Here is a 15,518-nt window from a genome sequence, read left to right on the forward strand (position 1 = left end):
ATTCAAACATTATTTATTTCAAGCGGCATTTAAGCTTGCTCACTTGTACATTTGTTTTTCTTTTGATGGGGTTTATTTTCATATTTTTTCACAATTTTTCATATTTTCATTCTTTTTATTCTATTTTTTGTTTCTTCATTTTTTCATACCCTCTTTTATAAATATCTAACTTATCAAAACTATTTATGTTACAACACTGTCGACGAGATTGCACAGTACATGGACAATGATGAGTCGAAGCATATGATAGATTCGCAGGATGTGTTCGAGACTCTCGCTGAGTGGGACTTGAAGTTGCACATGGTAGTGGGTGACATGAATCGGAAAGAGATCAGAGGATTAGATGTCGTGCCATTCAGGATGGATTTAGGTCAGTTGATGCGAGTTCAGGATGTACTGTATGTACAGATCTTAGATATAATATATTGCCTATCTCAGTGATCGAGCATAAGGGGTTTGACATGATTTTCCAAGATGGGAAAGTGAAGTTCAGGCCCAAAGGCTCTAGCTCTAATGGAGTGGTCATTGGAGTTAGGGAGAATGGTCTATATCGGATGATGAAAAGCCTATAGATCATGAAAAGCAGAAGGAGGATAAGGTCCATGTTCTAGAGGTTTAGAGGGAGCTGAGTTCTAGCAAAGTTTTGCAGGTTCAAAGGGAGAATGTGCAGCCCAAGAAGAGTGCATTATCAGTGGGGAGAAAGGGTGTTGCTACAACTGGCAAGAAGGAATCATGGAATGGATTGAAATCATTTCAAGAGAAGAAGAAGTGGAAGGCTTCCAGTGGCAATGACACTTCCGAGAAGGGCATAGTTCATGCTTTTGGGTATGCTCGAGTGATAAGCGTTGGGAGTTGGGCTAGTTTCACCAGCGGTGATAGTGATGACGGGTTACTTCCTAGTCTTGGAAGTACCTCCCTCACTAAGAGGGAGTGTTGAGATTCATTGCTTGGGAGGTACTCTAAATCCTAGGGTTAAGGGTTGTGGAGAAATTGGCACCACAAAAATGGCTTTGTGGGCTAAGAACCCAAGGTGTGGGCTTTTCACCCATGCTTATGGGCGTGAAACGAAGAAGACTTTTGGTGACATGGAACTTGGAGATGGAAGATCACTCTTAGAGGAGCAAGGGGCCGATTCAAGCACCAAGAGAGTCCATGTAGATTGAGAAAAAAATATGTTTTTACTGTTTTGTGTGGGCTTGTGGCACAAAGAACAAGTCAACCTTGACTTAAGGAGGTTCCCTTAAGGGCTAGACATTGCCCAAGAAATTTTTATAAATAGGAGGGGGGAGACACCTCATTCCTCACATCTAAGGTGCAAAACATCACAAGATACATCTATGAGGCTACCACAACTCTAGGAGGTCAAGCAAAGGAGGAAAGAAGTAAGTTTTGGGTTAATTTCTCATGATTGTTTAGGCCACATTAGAGCAGAAGCAATCAACGAAGAGGAGGAGTGGTTCTATGCCAAGTTCAGTGGAAGAATCTTCTTGAAAATAGGTCGAGAATTTTTTGTAGGAGTCCGAACTCCCGTGGTATCTTTTTTGAGGGTTGAGAAGGTGTAACAGTGGGTTGGAAGGTGTCTTAAGGACCAACGAAGGGACTGACATGTTAAAGGAAAGGAAACCACAGACATTTGGAGCTGAAGAGGTTGAGTTGGAAGGATTGTAGTTGTATCTACAACATGGCCTATCCAGAGTTCTGAATTTTGAAACAAGGACACAAAACTAAGTTGTAAGAGGAGTAAAGAACAAGGTATGTTAGTTTCCTTTTGGTGATGTTTTGCTAGTGGATAAATGGTCCAAGGTTGGACAGTTTGAAGGGCACATTGTGGCTATTTGGAGGGCAGCACGTAGGTGTTCCTTATTCCCTAAATGCAGACCTGTGAAGGACTATTAGTTCTTCTCGAAGAGGAAAAATTGCGTGATGCTCAGGGACTAATCTTTGAAGGAGAAAAGAAGGAAGTCAAGGGAGCAGTTTCTCAAGCCCAATTTTGTTGAAGAGAACGAAATCTTACAATGATAGAGGGAAATCCTCCATGCCCTAAGTTTGCCTTATTGAAGCAGCACAAAAAGACAATAGAGGGAAGAAGTCCCTAAGTGTTGAGGAGTAGATGAGGAGCAACAATGGGTAGTCTAGGAGTTGTTCACAATTGGAGTCGTGAACAACTCACAAGAAGACCCTATGTGTTGATTCATTGATGGAATAATTATCAACTAGAGGGAAGATTGGAGAGTCGTATTCAATGACCTAAATAAGCAAGATCCATTAATAGAGGCAGAGCTACAAATTGGGAGTAGAAGGACCACCAGTTGTGTTCAGGGTATGACCAAGAGAAGTCGTGAGACGCGATACATTATGTAGACAATCAATTGTATCTTGTTTAGGGTAGATTGGTTGCCATAATTGTTAACTCCAAACCTTAGTTTGTATTTTTGTATCAGTGATTGTATGAGGGCCATGATCCCTGGTACGGGAGCCCTAGATAGTTGTATTATAGTTTTTTAATATAACAAAGTTGGGTTGTTGAAACATTATAAAAAGCTATTTGTGCAAGTATTGATTTACTGCAATGTTTATTCCACTGTGAAAAGTAGTTTGTTGTTGCATTTGAATTGGTTACGTCAGAGATTCTAAGGCTCTAACCTAGATTCTCCTATGCCATGGAAAAATACCACTCCCTCTACAAAGGTGCCCATGGACGATGGTTATAAATAACCTAGTATAAGATCATGACACCTTTCATGAAATAACCCCATGCCATAACATCTATCAGCTTCACTTATCATTTTAAAGGGTTGGCTTTGGAATTGTTCCTCCCCTTAGGGTTGGAAGCACCTAATAGGGTCAAGTGATAACCCTCCCATACCTAAGTATTGTAACTTGTGCACGATGATAAGTTAGTAAGACTGAAGGATAAGTAAGACTGAAGGATAAGCTAGTAAGACTGAACATTATACTTGTGTGAAGTACTTTGATGGATATGACATTAAATATGGTCAACCTTAATGCTCTTATGGTTCTTATACCCATGATGTTGATTTCACTTGATTCCTTTAGTATGCATAGATGTTCCTTTCAAGTGCAACGAGGATCCCTTGAGAGATGATATGATGCTTCTCCAACATTCCATAGTTGATGTATAACCATTTTGACGATGATGCAGTGCACTTTGACAGAGGATGTTGGGAACTTTCTGAGGGACATTGACCTTGAGGATGACTTGGCATAATTAATGAGACCCTCCCTCAACATTAGGACCTTGGATGTTGGTGATCTAAGCTAGGACATTGCTTGGATATCAGGTGTTCCCAGAAGATGACAATATGTCCTATACTAGCATTGTAACTTCTTGATAGATGTAGTTATTTTATTTGCAATGATTGATGACGACAATGACTTGTTATCACTTTAGAAGGGATTTCACACTTTCTACACTAGTGATGTCATGCCCTAGCATGCATAGAATATTTTAGGGGCGAATCTTAGCCCAAGGGCAAAATTTAAGGGGTTTTATATTTTGGAAGGGCAATTTTTTTTATATTACACCCATTTTCTATAGTTAGCCCAAAATTTATTTAAAAAATAAATAATTATTATATTTTAGCCATAAAAAATAAGGCAGATAAACAGTCCAAAGGCCCGATTCGCTTGATTTGGAAGTTGGATTTGCTTGCAATCGCCCTGATTTCCTGGTTTGGAGGTTGGATTTGCTTGCAATCGCCTCGATTTCCTGGTTTGTAGGTCGTATTTGGTTGCAATCGCCCTCTACCATTCCAATAAATTGAGGGTAGCGTTGAATTCGAGGATTCGCTTGTATCAATTAGACAATCTCCATTGTTGAGCTCTAGGAGTATAAGTTGTGCATGTGTAAATTTTACAGTGAAGGTGTGTGAAGTATACAGTGTGGGTGTGTCCTTTGTCTAATGTGTGAGGCGTGGTGGTTACTACTAACAAGGTATTTCTGAGCCCTTGAATTGTGTTAATTTTTTGTGGAAATCCTTCGTTTTGTTCGTCAGAAGGACTAGACCAATTGTTTGGTTGTTTCTTAGGGTTTGAGTGATGTTCTGGATCAAAGAACCCCTTCACGAAAGTGGGATGAGATCTAGGAGAGGGCCATTTAGTCAGGACCTAGATAAACCGTTACCTACAATGAGACTTTGGGTTTTGCAAAAAAGATCACCTGCACCCCGACTTACATCGAATTTCTTACTTTCAGATCCATTAGGTGAAGTCTGTATTCTAGTCTACTTTTTGTTTTTCTTTCTGGTCTGTGTGACGGAGAATATTCTTCCTTACTTCCATAGGGAAGTAGAGGAAGATCGGTTGAACTCCTTGTTTAAGCACATCTCTAATAGGACACTGTGAAGCGCCACTTATTAGAACTTAACTATTTCACATTTCATGCGGGAACACCTTTTTTTTGTGCTTTCAGGTTTTCCCATATCCATTGGTGGATCTATTTGATATTTGTCTTCTAGTGATTAGTTTTTCATCTTTGATATGCTTGGCTGCATGCGCAAATATTTTTTAGAAATCTTATATGTGTACATTTTCGTAAAGTTTTATTTGTTTGTGTATAGCAGGCATTGTGGCAAGGAGGAAATCATATGTTGGGATGTTTTTGGAGGTATGTTCTCCAAAACTATTATTGGGATGGTTTCCATTATCAGTGATCACTTCATGCCAATTTCACTACCTTTTTCAAAGTCTTGTTACTCTTAAAATGGGAGTTGCAATTTGAATGGAATTCCAGTACCCTAGAATTGCTTTGCTTTTTAGGCAAGGAGAATTTTTTTGTGTGCCTTAGAACAACTTGACATGTAATTGTATATAAATCTATGATTAGGATATATTTAGTAGTTGTGATGTTCGTATTGTTTATTAAAACCTAGTTTTTTTTGTTTGCGGTAAGCTATCATGGGAATGTAAGTGAGAAAATGTGAAACAGGTGATTATCATGACCTTGAGAAATTTGGTGGTTTACTCATTTTGAGATGGTGTATAGATTCATGAGAAAATCATCCAGGAAGATTGTTTCTGCATTGGCTTGCCTAGTATTTGAATGTCCATAGGAGTTCAATGCGCTTCTTTATGGCCAATACATATCTCCAAATTCTGGAGCTACAACTTGAAAGATGAAGTGTTTCTTGTAATGGAAATCATTGGCAATTATATGAGAGGGGATAACTATGATAAATCGATTCATTATAAAACTATAAGCCTTGATAGTTTCTCAAACTGTCTATAGAATAATAATTTTGGCCTCTTGTATGCAAGGGATTTTTTTTAAATATATTCTATGTATATAACAAGGGTACTTATTAGATGCCAGAAATTATAATTCACAAAAAAAATGAAATACAAATATGGGGATGGAAGTGGGAATGTTGTGTATTGTGGCATAATTTCAGTGTCATCCAATCAGAAGCTACTCTAAATTTACTTGAAACCCATCATTTTATTTTTCACACGTGGGAGTCCCACATGTATTGTGTTTGAGTCCATGTGATGAATATGGGTATTGTTGAATTGCCAACAAGCTATATGGTCATATTTTTGAATTTGCTTAGTCTGACATTGTCTACAAAATCTGCTTTCAAAATCTAGCTGAAAGCAGTATTTTCATGACTTATTTTTTAGAAGATAAAGATAAATTAGTTGTAGTAGGACATTTCCACGATGGGAAATTCCCCATTTGACCAAACAACATGGTAACTAACTAATCACAGGAATACTGTGAAACATATATTAAGGTTTTTATTGAAATTGAATAAAAATGGATGGTTTACTAATCAAGAGAATAAAAAGTGGCATGTGATAATTCATCAATGGTAGTGTACAGATGCGCACTATTGTAGACTTGGATACAATTGTAAAACGTATTATCTCGATTCTTCAAATAAGGACAATGATGAATTGATAATTTTGGGAAATGAGCTTGAACTTATGACTTGCGAAGTTTTTAAGGGAGTAAGAGGATTTTTTATTTCTTTTTAGATTGGTTCTTGTCATGAAGGAGTAGAGCGAAATACAGGGACTGCAAGCAACTGATATTCCATATCATTTGTGGGAGAATATCTTGGCTAGATTGTCGATTTCAAACATGTTCAGGATGTTGAGAGTTTGCATAGCCTGGAATCCAATGGTGTGCAGTCGGATTCATTTCTGATGGCCTACAATAGGCTACCCCCGCAAGACCTTTTATTCATTATGTTTGCAGAAAATTGTAATAGAAATGTTGTTGTTGCCTATAATCCTACAGATGACAAGTGGGTTGTTATTCCCATGTCGTACATGTCATATTCATGCCCTTGTTCTGTAACATGTTCAAGGCTTCGTAAGCCTATAGTATTAGGTGGGGGTCTGTTGGTAGCAGAGAACAAAAAGGGGTCCCTTGTTCTCTATAATTTATTCACCAAAACCCATAGGATTTTGCCTCCCATGTTACCTATGAAGTCTCCCTATGTGGTAGCAATGGTGGTGTATCTAGAGAGAGACAATGAGTATCAAATTTTGGTTAAAAGTATTGTTGATGGGATTTCTTCATAGGTGTATGATTCTAGGAGTGATTCATGGAACATTTGTGGTAGTTTTGAAGGGAGTTTTGCCATGTTGGGGCATGTTGCTCATTTAGATGGCTTTTTGTTCTACCTCACCCATGGTCTTGATCACTTGTTGGCCTTTGATGTTGATGCTAGAACTTGTGATTTGGTTGAGGTTATCATGCCCCCTATGGTTTGCCCACATATACTGGAGCACGAGGGGTCCTTGATTCTTGTTGGGGGTATCGAGGAGCTTGGAGTTTTGAAGAAGATTAGTATATGGGAGCTCGATGAGTCTGTCAAGCAATGGCAGAAAGTGTGCAGTATGCTTGATCATCTCTTCAGTAAATTCAGTCACGGTAACCTTAATCACTTTTTCATTGTTGGTCTTTGGGGCAAGATTTTCTTTTATAGAAACTACTCTCTTGTCATTTTCATGTATGATCTTTTGGAGAATAGATGGTGTGGATTGCCACATTTTCCTCTTTATAGTCGCTTGTGTAAGCCAAGCTGGTTTTGCCTTGCAATGGAGACCCGCCTTGACGTGATGGTATAATACAATATCTCTTAAATTGCATTCAAAATGTGGGATTTCTTACCTTCATTTGTGTCTCTCTGTAAGTATGTGATAAATATAGGTAATGTTGCTCATTTAGTAATTGGCCTATGTAGAAGGACATTTCTCCATGGATAGGCTTGAATTTATATTTGCGTTTTCCCTATTAGGCCTTTCATATCTATAGAAATAGTGAAAGAGGCAACCTCAAATAGTCTTGCTAACAAGAATCAGAAAATTTTATTGATAAGCATTGCAGGTTGGAGAAGTGATCAACATTTCATATTTGTAACAAACGAATTATTTGGTCCAATTTCATTAGGATTTTATCCTATCTCTTTGCTTCCAAGCTCATACAATGTTCCCTAGCCATGTAATTGACTAACTAATGCTACTATTTGATTCACGAACAAACTAAGATACAATCTGGAACATCTGGCTCTACAACCACTGTAGGATACTAAACAACTGGCTTTCGAACATATGTTTCCACCCTTGCTTTTGTAGGTGGTTCTAGATCCACCCTTGTTACTAATGTTGTTGGTACTTATGCTATAGGTGTTTCTTACTTTTCTTATGGCGCTAGACTGACTTCTGCATATTTTAAGTCAAATCCATCTTAGAATCACTCTTTTTGGGGTGAATTCAACCTTCTTTCCCATGCATTTCTTGGGGATTTCGAGCATGCCATGTCGCATTCCAGAATATAAAATTTTTTGGTTGGTCCTGAATAAATCTATAGCAAGCCCTTTCATCAATTTGGCTAACTTTTCTCAGCTCTCTGATTATGATGTATCTTTTTGGAGGAAGACCTTTTTCCACAGTTTGGTTGACATTACTTAACGCTTCTTTGTATCTTGTTGTAGGAAGATATATTTGCAATGAATATCAATTTGACTATGGAAGTAGCTGGAGTGCCACGACTCATAACTTTGTGAGAGAGGATGTAGTGAGGAGTCTATGATTGTATTTTGAGTCAGTTCAAACCTCATTCAAATCCATTAACTCAAATGAGCAGATAATTGTTGGTATGGTGAAGGATGTTTGAATCAAGTTGGGGGAATGGATTAGAAGGAAATTCTCACCATTGTTCTATTGGATGACTATTAGGTGGTGTTTGGACAAGAGTTCATGCAAACAAAGAAGGTAGTTCCCATTCTACACTTAAATAGAATGTGGATGCAAAGTTTAAATCCCAACCATGGCACATGGCAGCCTTATTTCAGATGTGAACACAAAAGATTGTTATGGTTTAAGAAATTTCATATTCATGGTATAATATGAAGTGTAAGGGTTAGGTTGTGCTATTCTATATTCTAAAAATGAAGTGTGATTGTTGTGTTGATGTCTCATTTGTTGTTAATGAGTTAGTAATAGTTTTCCCACATCATCTGCCACATTTACTTCCCCAATTGTCTCTTAAGCTACTAATGCCAGAAGTGAACAATGAGAGGATCTTAATCCACTTATAATAGAGTTCATAAGAATTTTCTTATAGCAACACAATTAGAAGCATACAAGAGCAATTTAGTTTTCAAACAGTTGTCCCAACTCATAATTCTACAAGAAAAAAAACATTGCCACTTATTTCTACTATCAAAATGAAGGAGAATAACTTCATTGAATATAATTTCAGAGAATGGCATATTAGAGTGTATCTCCACTTTTCACAGTTATCCCAACTCATACTTCTATAGAACAAATAAAATTGTCACCTATTTTGCATCGGTGAATGTTCAAATTTTTCAACTCAATTCAAGTGGTGGAAGAGCACAGGATGTTTTCAAGGCGAGGTGGTTACTACTAGAAAGGTATTTCCAAGCCCTTGTACTAGGTTAATTTTTTGTTGAAAAGCCTTCATTTTGTTCGTCAAAAGGGCTAGGTGAATTGTCTGGTTGGTTCTCAAGGTTTGAGTGATGTTCTAGATCGAAGAATAAGATTTTTCCAATCAATGAACAACTGCGAATGGGTTTTCCTTGCCAATATTCCCCAGAAAGGCTAAACTTTCCCTGTCCCTACCTAAAGGACCTTAAGAAATAGGACCTCCCCAATCCTGGCACCAATGCGACTATCTATAATGTTGCTTGTCCTTTCGACTTCCTTAATCCAATGAACCCTTAATACCAATCCAACATGGTCCTTATGAATGAATTGAAGAATTCCTTAATCCTTCCTGCACTACTGTGCTTATTTAGTCCAAAAACAGAATGGGCCTGTTGGCTATCCTTATTTCTTTCCTACTAGAGACAGACGGATAACAATAATAGTATTAGTGTTGTGGTGCAAGCATGAACCATCCCTTCACGAAAGCAGGATGAGATCTAGGAGATGGCCATTCAGTTAGGACCTAGATAAATCTTTACCTAGGATGAGACTTTGGGTTTTGCAAAAAGGATCACCTTCACCCTGACTTACTTTGAATTTCTTACTTTCAGATCTGTTAGGTGAAGTCCATATTCTGGTCTTCTTTCTATTTTTATTTTTGGTTTGTATGACAGAGAAGCTTCTTCCTTACTTCCATAGGGAGGTAGAGGAAGGAGATACTGGGTGACCTCCCTATTTAAGCACAACTCCAATAGGATACTGTGAAGCACCACTTATTAGAACTGAACTATTTCACTTTTCCTGCGGGAACACATTTTTTTTGTGCTTTCAGGTTTTCCCATAGCCATTAGTAGAGCTATTTGATATTTGTATTCCAGTGATTAGTTTTTCATCTTTGATATGTTTGGCTGCATGCGCAAATATATTTCAAAAATCCTAGATGTGTACATTTTCGTAAAGTTTTATTTGTTTGTGTATAACAGGCATTGTGGCAAGGAGGACATCAGATGTTGGGAGGTTTTTGGAGTTATGTTCTCCAAAAATATTATTGGGATGCTTTCCATTATCACTTCCTGCCAATTGCACTACCTTTTGCAAAGTCTTGTTACTCTTAAAATTGGAGTTGCAGTTTGAATGGAATTGTAGTACCTTAGAATTGCTTTTCTGTTCAGACTGGGAGAATATTTTTGTGCACCTTAGAATAACTTGACATGTGATTGTATATAAATCTCTTATTAGGATACATATCTCCACATTCTAGAGCTACAGTTTCAAAGCTGAAGTGTTTCTTGTAATGGATATCATTGGCAATTATATGAGAGAGGATAGCTATGATAAATCAATTAATTATAAAACTATAAACCTTGATAGTTTCTCAAAATGTCTACAGAATAATAAGTTTGGCCTCTTGTATGCAAGGGATTTTATAAAAATATCTTCTATATTAACTTTTCATTGTATGCATTATTATCAATGCCAATGTCATGTATGAGTCCCACATGTATTGTGTTTGAGTCCCTGTGCTGAATATGGGTATTGTTGAATTTCCAACAAGCTATATGGTCATATTTTTGAATATTCTTAGTCTCGCATTGTCTATAGAATCTACTTTAAAAATCTGTCAGAAAGCAGTATTTTCATGATTTCTTTTTTAGAAGATAAACATAAATCAGTTGCAGTAGGACATTTCCAGGATGGAAAATTCCACATTTGACCAAACAACATGGTAACTACCCAGTCAGTAGGAATACTGTGAAATATATATTAAGGCAGTTATTGAAATTGAATAAAAATGTATTGTTTGTTGATAAAGAGAATAAAAAGTGGCATCTGATAATTCATCAATGGTAGTGCACATATGCATGCTATCATAGATTTGGATACAATTGTAACCCTTATTATCTCGATTCTTCAAACAAGGACAATGGTGAATTGATAATGTTGGGAAATGACCTTGAACTCATGACTTGTGAAGTTTTTAAGGGAGAGGGAGGCTTTTTGATTGCTTTTTAGATTGGCTCTTGACGTGAAGGAGTAGAGTGAAATATAGGGACTGCAAACTATTGATATTCCATATCATTTGTGGGAGAGTATCTTCGCTAGACTGTCAATTTCGAACCTGTTCAGGATGTTGAGAGTTTTCACAGCCTGGAATTCAATGGTGTGCACTCAGATTCATTTATAATGGCCTACAAAATGCTAACCCCGCAAGAACTTTTCTTCATTCTGTTTGCAAAAAATTGTAATAGAAATGTTGTTGCTGCCTATAATCGTATAGATGACAAGTGGGTTGTTATTCCCATGTCCTACATGTCATCTTCATGCCCTTGTTCTATAACATGTTCAAGGCTTAGCCAGCCTATAGTATCAGGTGGGGGTCTGTTGATAGTAGAGAATAGAAAGGGGTCCCTTATTATCTGTAATTTATTCACCAAAACCCATAGAATTTGTCCTCCCATGTTACCTATGAAGTCCCCCTATGTGGTAGCAATGGTGGTGTATCTAGAGAGAGACAGTGAGTATCAAATTTTGGTTGTAAGTATTGTTCATGGGATTTCTTCACAGGTGTATGATTCTAGGACTGATTCATGGAAAATTTGTGGTAGTTTTGATGGGAGGTTTGCCATGTTGTGGAATGTTTCTCATTTAGATGGAATTTTGTTCTGCCTCAGCCATGGTCCTGATCGCTTGTTTCCCTTTGATGTTGATGCCGAAACTTTGGATTTGATTGAGGTTACCATACCCCCTATGGTTTTCCCACATATACTGGAGCATGAGGGGTCCTTGATTCTTGTTGAGGGTATCGAGGAGCTTGGAGCTTTGAAGAAAATTAGTATATGGGAGCTCGATGAGACTGCCAAGCAATGGAAGAAAGTGTGCAGTGTGCTCGACCATCTCTTCAGTAAATTCAGTCATGGTAATCTTAATCACTTTTTCACTATTGGTCTTTGGGGCAAGATTTTATTTTACAGAAACTACTCTCCAGTCATTTTCATGTATGATCTTTTGGAGAATAGATGGTGTGGATTGCCACACTATCCTCTTTACAGTTGCTTGTGTAATCCAAGCTGGTTTTTCCTTGCATTGGAGCCCTACCTTGACGCGATGGTATAATGCAAGTATCTTAGTTAACCTATTCCCGATAATGCAATCTCGTAAATTTCATTCAAAATGTGGGCTTTCTTACCTTCATTTGTGTCTCTCTGTAATTATGTGACAAAGATAGGGAATGTTGCTCATTTAGATGGATTTTTGTTGAGTGGCCCATGTAGAAGGACATTTCTCCATGGATAGGCTTGACTTTATATTTGAGTTTTCCCTATCAACGCTTTCATATCTACAGAAATAGTCAAAGAGGCAAAATCAAATAGTCTTGCTGACAAGAATCACAAAATTTTATTGATAAGCATTGCAAGTGGGATGGGGAAGCCATCAACACTTCCTATTTGTAACAAACGAAATAGTTGGTCCAATTTCATTAGGCTTTTCTCCTATCTCTTTGCTTCCAAGCTCATACAATATTCCCTAGCTATGTAATTGACTAACTAATGCTACTGTTTGATTCACAAATGAACTAAGATACAATCTGGAACATCTGGCTCTACAACCACTATAGGATACTAAACAACTGGCTTTGGAACATATGTTTCCACCCTTGCTTTTGTAGGTGGTTCTAGATCCACCCTTGTTACTACATTGTTGGTCCTTATGCTATAGGTATTTCTTACTTTTCTTATGGCGCTAGACTGACTTCTGCATATTTTAAGTCAAATCCATCTTAGAATCACTCTTTTTGGGGTGAATTCAACCTTCTTTCCCATGCATTTCTTGGGGATTTCGGGCATGCCATGTCGCATTCCATATTATCCAAATGTTTTGGTTGGTCTTGAATAAATCCATCTCTTCACAAATCTCTTTGAAGGGGAAAGGATATAAGGAAGGGTCAAACAGGAAGATGGATTGGTTCTTTCTGAACTATAACTTACTCTTTCAAGGAAAGAAATATGGGGTCCTGGAAAGGCATAGATTTTTGAAGAAAGTAAGGTAAGTATTGAGGGGAAGAAATATAGTTTTTCATGCTCTACTCAAGAGAAAACTTTGGTAGGCTACTTTATTTGAGGTTTCTCTGGTATGTTACTTGATTTGAACCTCAAAAGATTGGCTCAACAACAACAACGGAAATATAAACTAACCTACAACCACAGGTTGAAAAGACCTTCCTACAGAGTGGAAATCTAGTTCAAAATCCACTGTAAAAGAAAACAATGTAGCCAAAATCTATGATAAAATAAAATCATCTAGCGAGAAAAAGAAAATCGCATCAGAAAAGGTATTGAGTGAGTGTATGTTCTTGATCACCACATCAGAAAAGTTATTGAGTGTATGTTCTTGATATTACCCAAGTATATTAGCCTAAAGCCTATGAGAACCCACTCTTAACTGATCCCATGCCCTAGTCACCTAAATGGCTCCACTTCTAGCTCATTTCTCTCTGGGGTACGTCTAGAGATGTTCTACTTGAGCCTTCTGCACCGACTAAGGTGTATTTTACAATACTAGAGCTTGACTGCATGCAAGGAAGGACATTGGCTATAATGCACAAGGATAATATGGATACTGCACAAGGAGAACAAGGAGAATATGGAGAAAATTTTGGATATAATAATATTAATAATGACATTGTAATAATATTGCAAATATTGATTATTTAAATATAAAAGGTGTCATCTAATCATTCACAAAAACTAATCTTTAATGTAGCCAAGATGTTAAAAGTGATTAAAATTGATACACCATATATTGATTATTTAAATATAAAAGGTATCATCTAATCTAGTGTTTAATGTAGTCAAGATGTTAAAAGTGATTAAAATTGATAAACACAATTTAAACTAGGGTGATAACAATGCAATGGGATTCCCATAACAATATATGTATTGATTATTTGAATATAAAATATATGTCCTTTTCCAACCTTTTTAGCTCACAAATTCTTTCACTTTTTCAAGTCTCCTAACTCATTGCACAGTCAAATTTTCTCATTATGTCTTATAAGACCTCTCACATTTCAAGACTTGGAGCAGTTTGTTGATCTTCTTGATGAATGTAGAAAGAAATTCAACAACATGATAGCTCTCCCTTTATCTATATATACAATTTTGTATTTTTACAATTAAACCGTTTAGACATGGCCTGGCCCAGAAGTTGAAATTTGGAAATCTCGTTAGACATGGTCTAATCCAAAAGCTGAAACTGACTATTAAATATGATGAGACAGGGATATACAATTTTTTTTTGCAAGAGATAGCTTAGAGAGCAAGAGCAGCATGCTTGTGTATACTACTGTGTGGTCTAGTCTAAGCTATTTGCCCGATTTTACTTGCAGTGTCGAGTTAGATGGGTTAAGTTATACCGGTGAACGAGCCAAGAACAAAAACAGGTTGAGAAGAATGTTGCCATGACTGCCTAGTCAAGTTTAAAACAATGTAAGTGCTTCTTAAAAATTTACTATTTTATATATAGTTTAAGGTGTATTTTTCTTATATCAAGTATTATAGTTTTGGGCTTGTGTTTTTATGTGAAGTTTGAGTTTTTATGTGAAGTTTGAGAAACATTTTTCTTCCTTGCTACTAAATAGTTTAGTATGTTTGATTTATATATGCTAATTTTATTGGTTTTTGTGTGATGGTAGTAGAACACCAACTTGGGTTTTTCTCACAGACACCAATAGAGGGAGAATGTAATGATGAGAAGGAGAAAATAATTGTTGCGAGAGCATTTTCACAACACAGGCCTAAGGAGATAGCATTGGCCCAACAGTTGAAACAACAACACTCAACATCCAGGAGAAAGATGCTCACCCAGAGAGAGAGAGTAGCAACCATTCTGTTGAACACCAACATTATGAACCCTGGGTTGGAGGAGCATCACAATGGGTTTCTTCTGATTTTTCCGCAGAAGGTTGTTCTAGCTTCAGTTCTAGTCACAATCATCTTTGTCAATAGCAGTTGCATCGTCCTGCTTTGCCATTGTCTAGATCTAGGATTTTGCTCCTAATTAGGTCTATTTTTCTGCATAGGAATAAATCGGGCTCTCTTCATGATTCACCTTCATCCTCCTCTCTCTCAAGGGAATTTATTGTAGCTAATAGATCTCCTGTTGGTGACTGTGTTGGGAGCACTATGCATGATCCATTTCCATTAGCATTGTCTAGGGAAGCAATTATAGCAAACATAACTGGTGCAAATACTACAGATTACATAAAAGAGAATCTTAGCAAGTGCCCACCCCATTTAAAGAACATGAGAGAGATGAAGAGGAATGGCTTAAAGGCGATCTCCCAAGGGATAACAATATTCCTACATTGGGCATTTCCAGTGTATCAGAGAGGGTTGCAACATTTGCTTCTAACAATTTATCACCCTGGTATAATTCAATGCAATCTCGAGGTTTGCATAGAAAAACAACAGCAGCAACAGTAGCAGAGGCAACAAAAATGGATGCCACAAACTATTCCTCAACTTGGGTCATCCTTTTTAGCACCTGGATACTATGGGTCTCCTTCATCAATGGTTGGACCTGTGACAATAAGGACA

The 15,518-nt window shown here is 37.3% G+C and overlaps 2 pseudogenes; both read left to right on the forward strand.

The window, feature by feature from the left end:
• Positions 1-219: 219 nt before the first annotated feature.
• On the forward strand, positions 220-7,098 carry LOC149202747 (F-box only protein 6-like; annotated as a pseudogene).
• A 3,682-nt stretch (positions 7,099-10,780) lies between these two features.
• LOC149202748 (F-box/kelch-repeat protein At5g15710-like) lies at positions 10,781-12,036 on the forward strand (annotated as a pseudogene).
• Positions 12,037-15,518: the final 3,482 nt, after the last annotated feature.

Source organism: Pinus tabuliformis, chromosome 2_1, assembly GCF_031772625.1.
Source record: "Pinus tabuliformis cultivar Carrire ecotype Pingquan chromosome 2_1, CPIR1, whole genome shotgun sequence".
NCBI classification, from domain to species: domain Eukaryota; kingdom Viridiplantae; phylum Streptophyta; class Pinopsida; order Pinales; family Pinaceae; genus Pinus; species Pinus tabuliformis.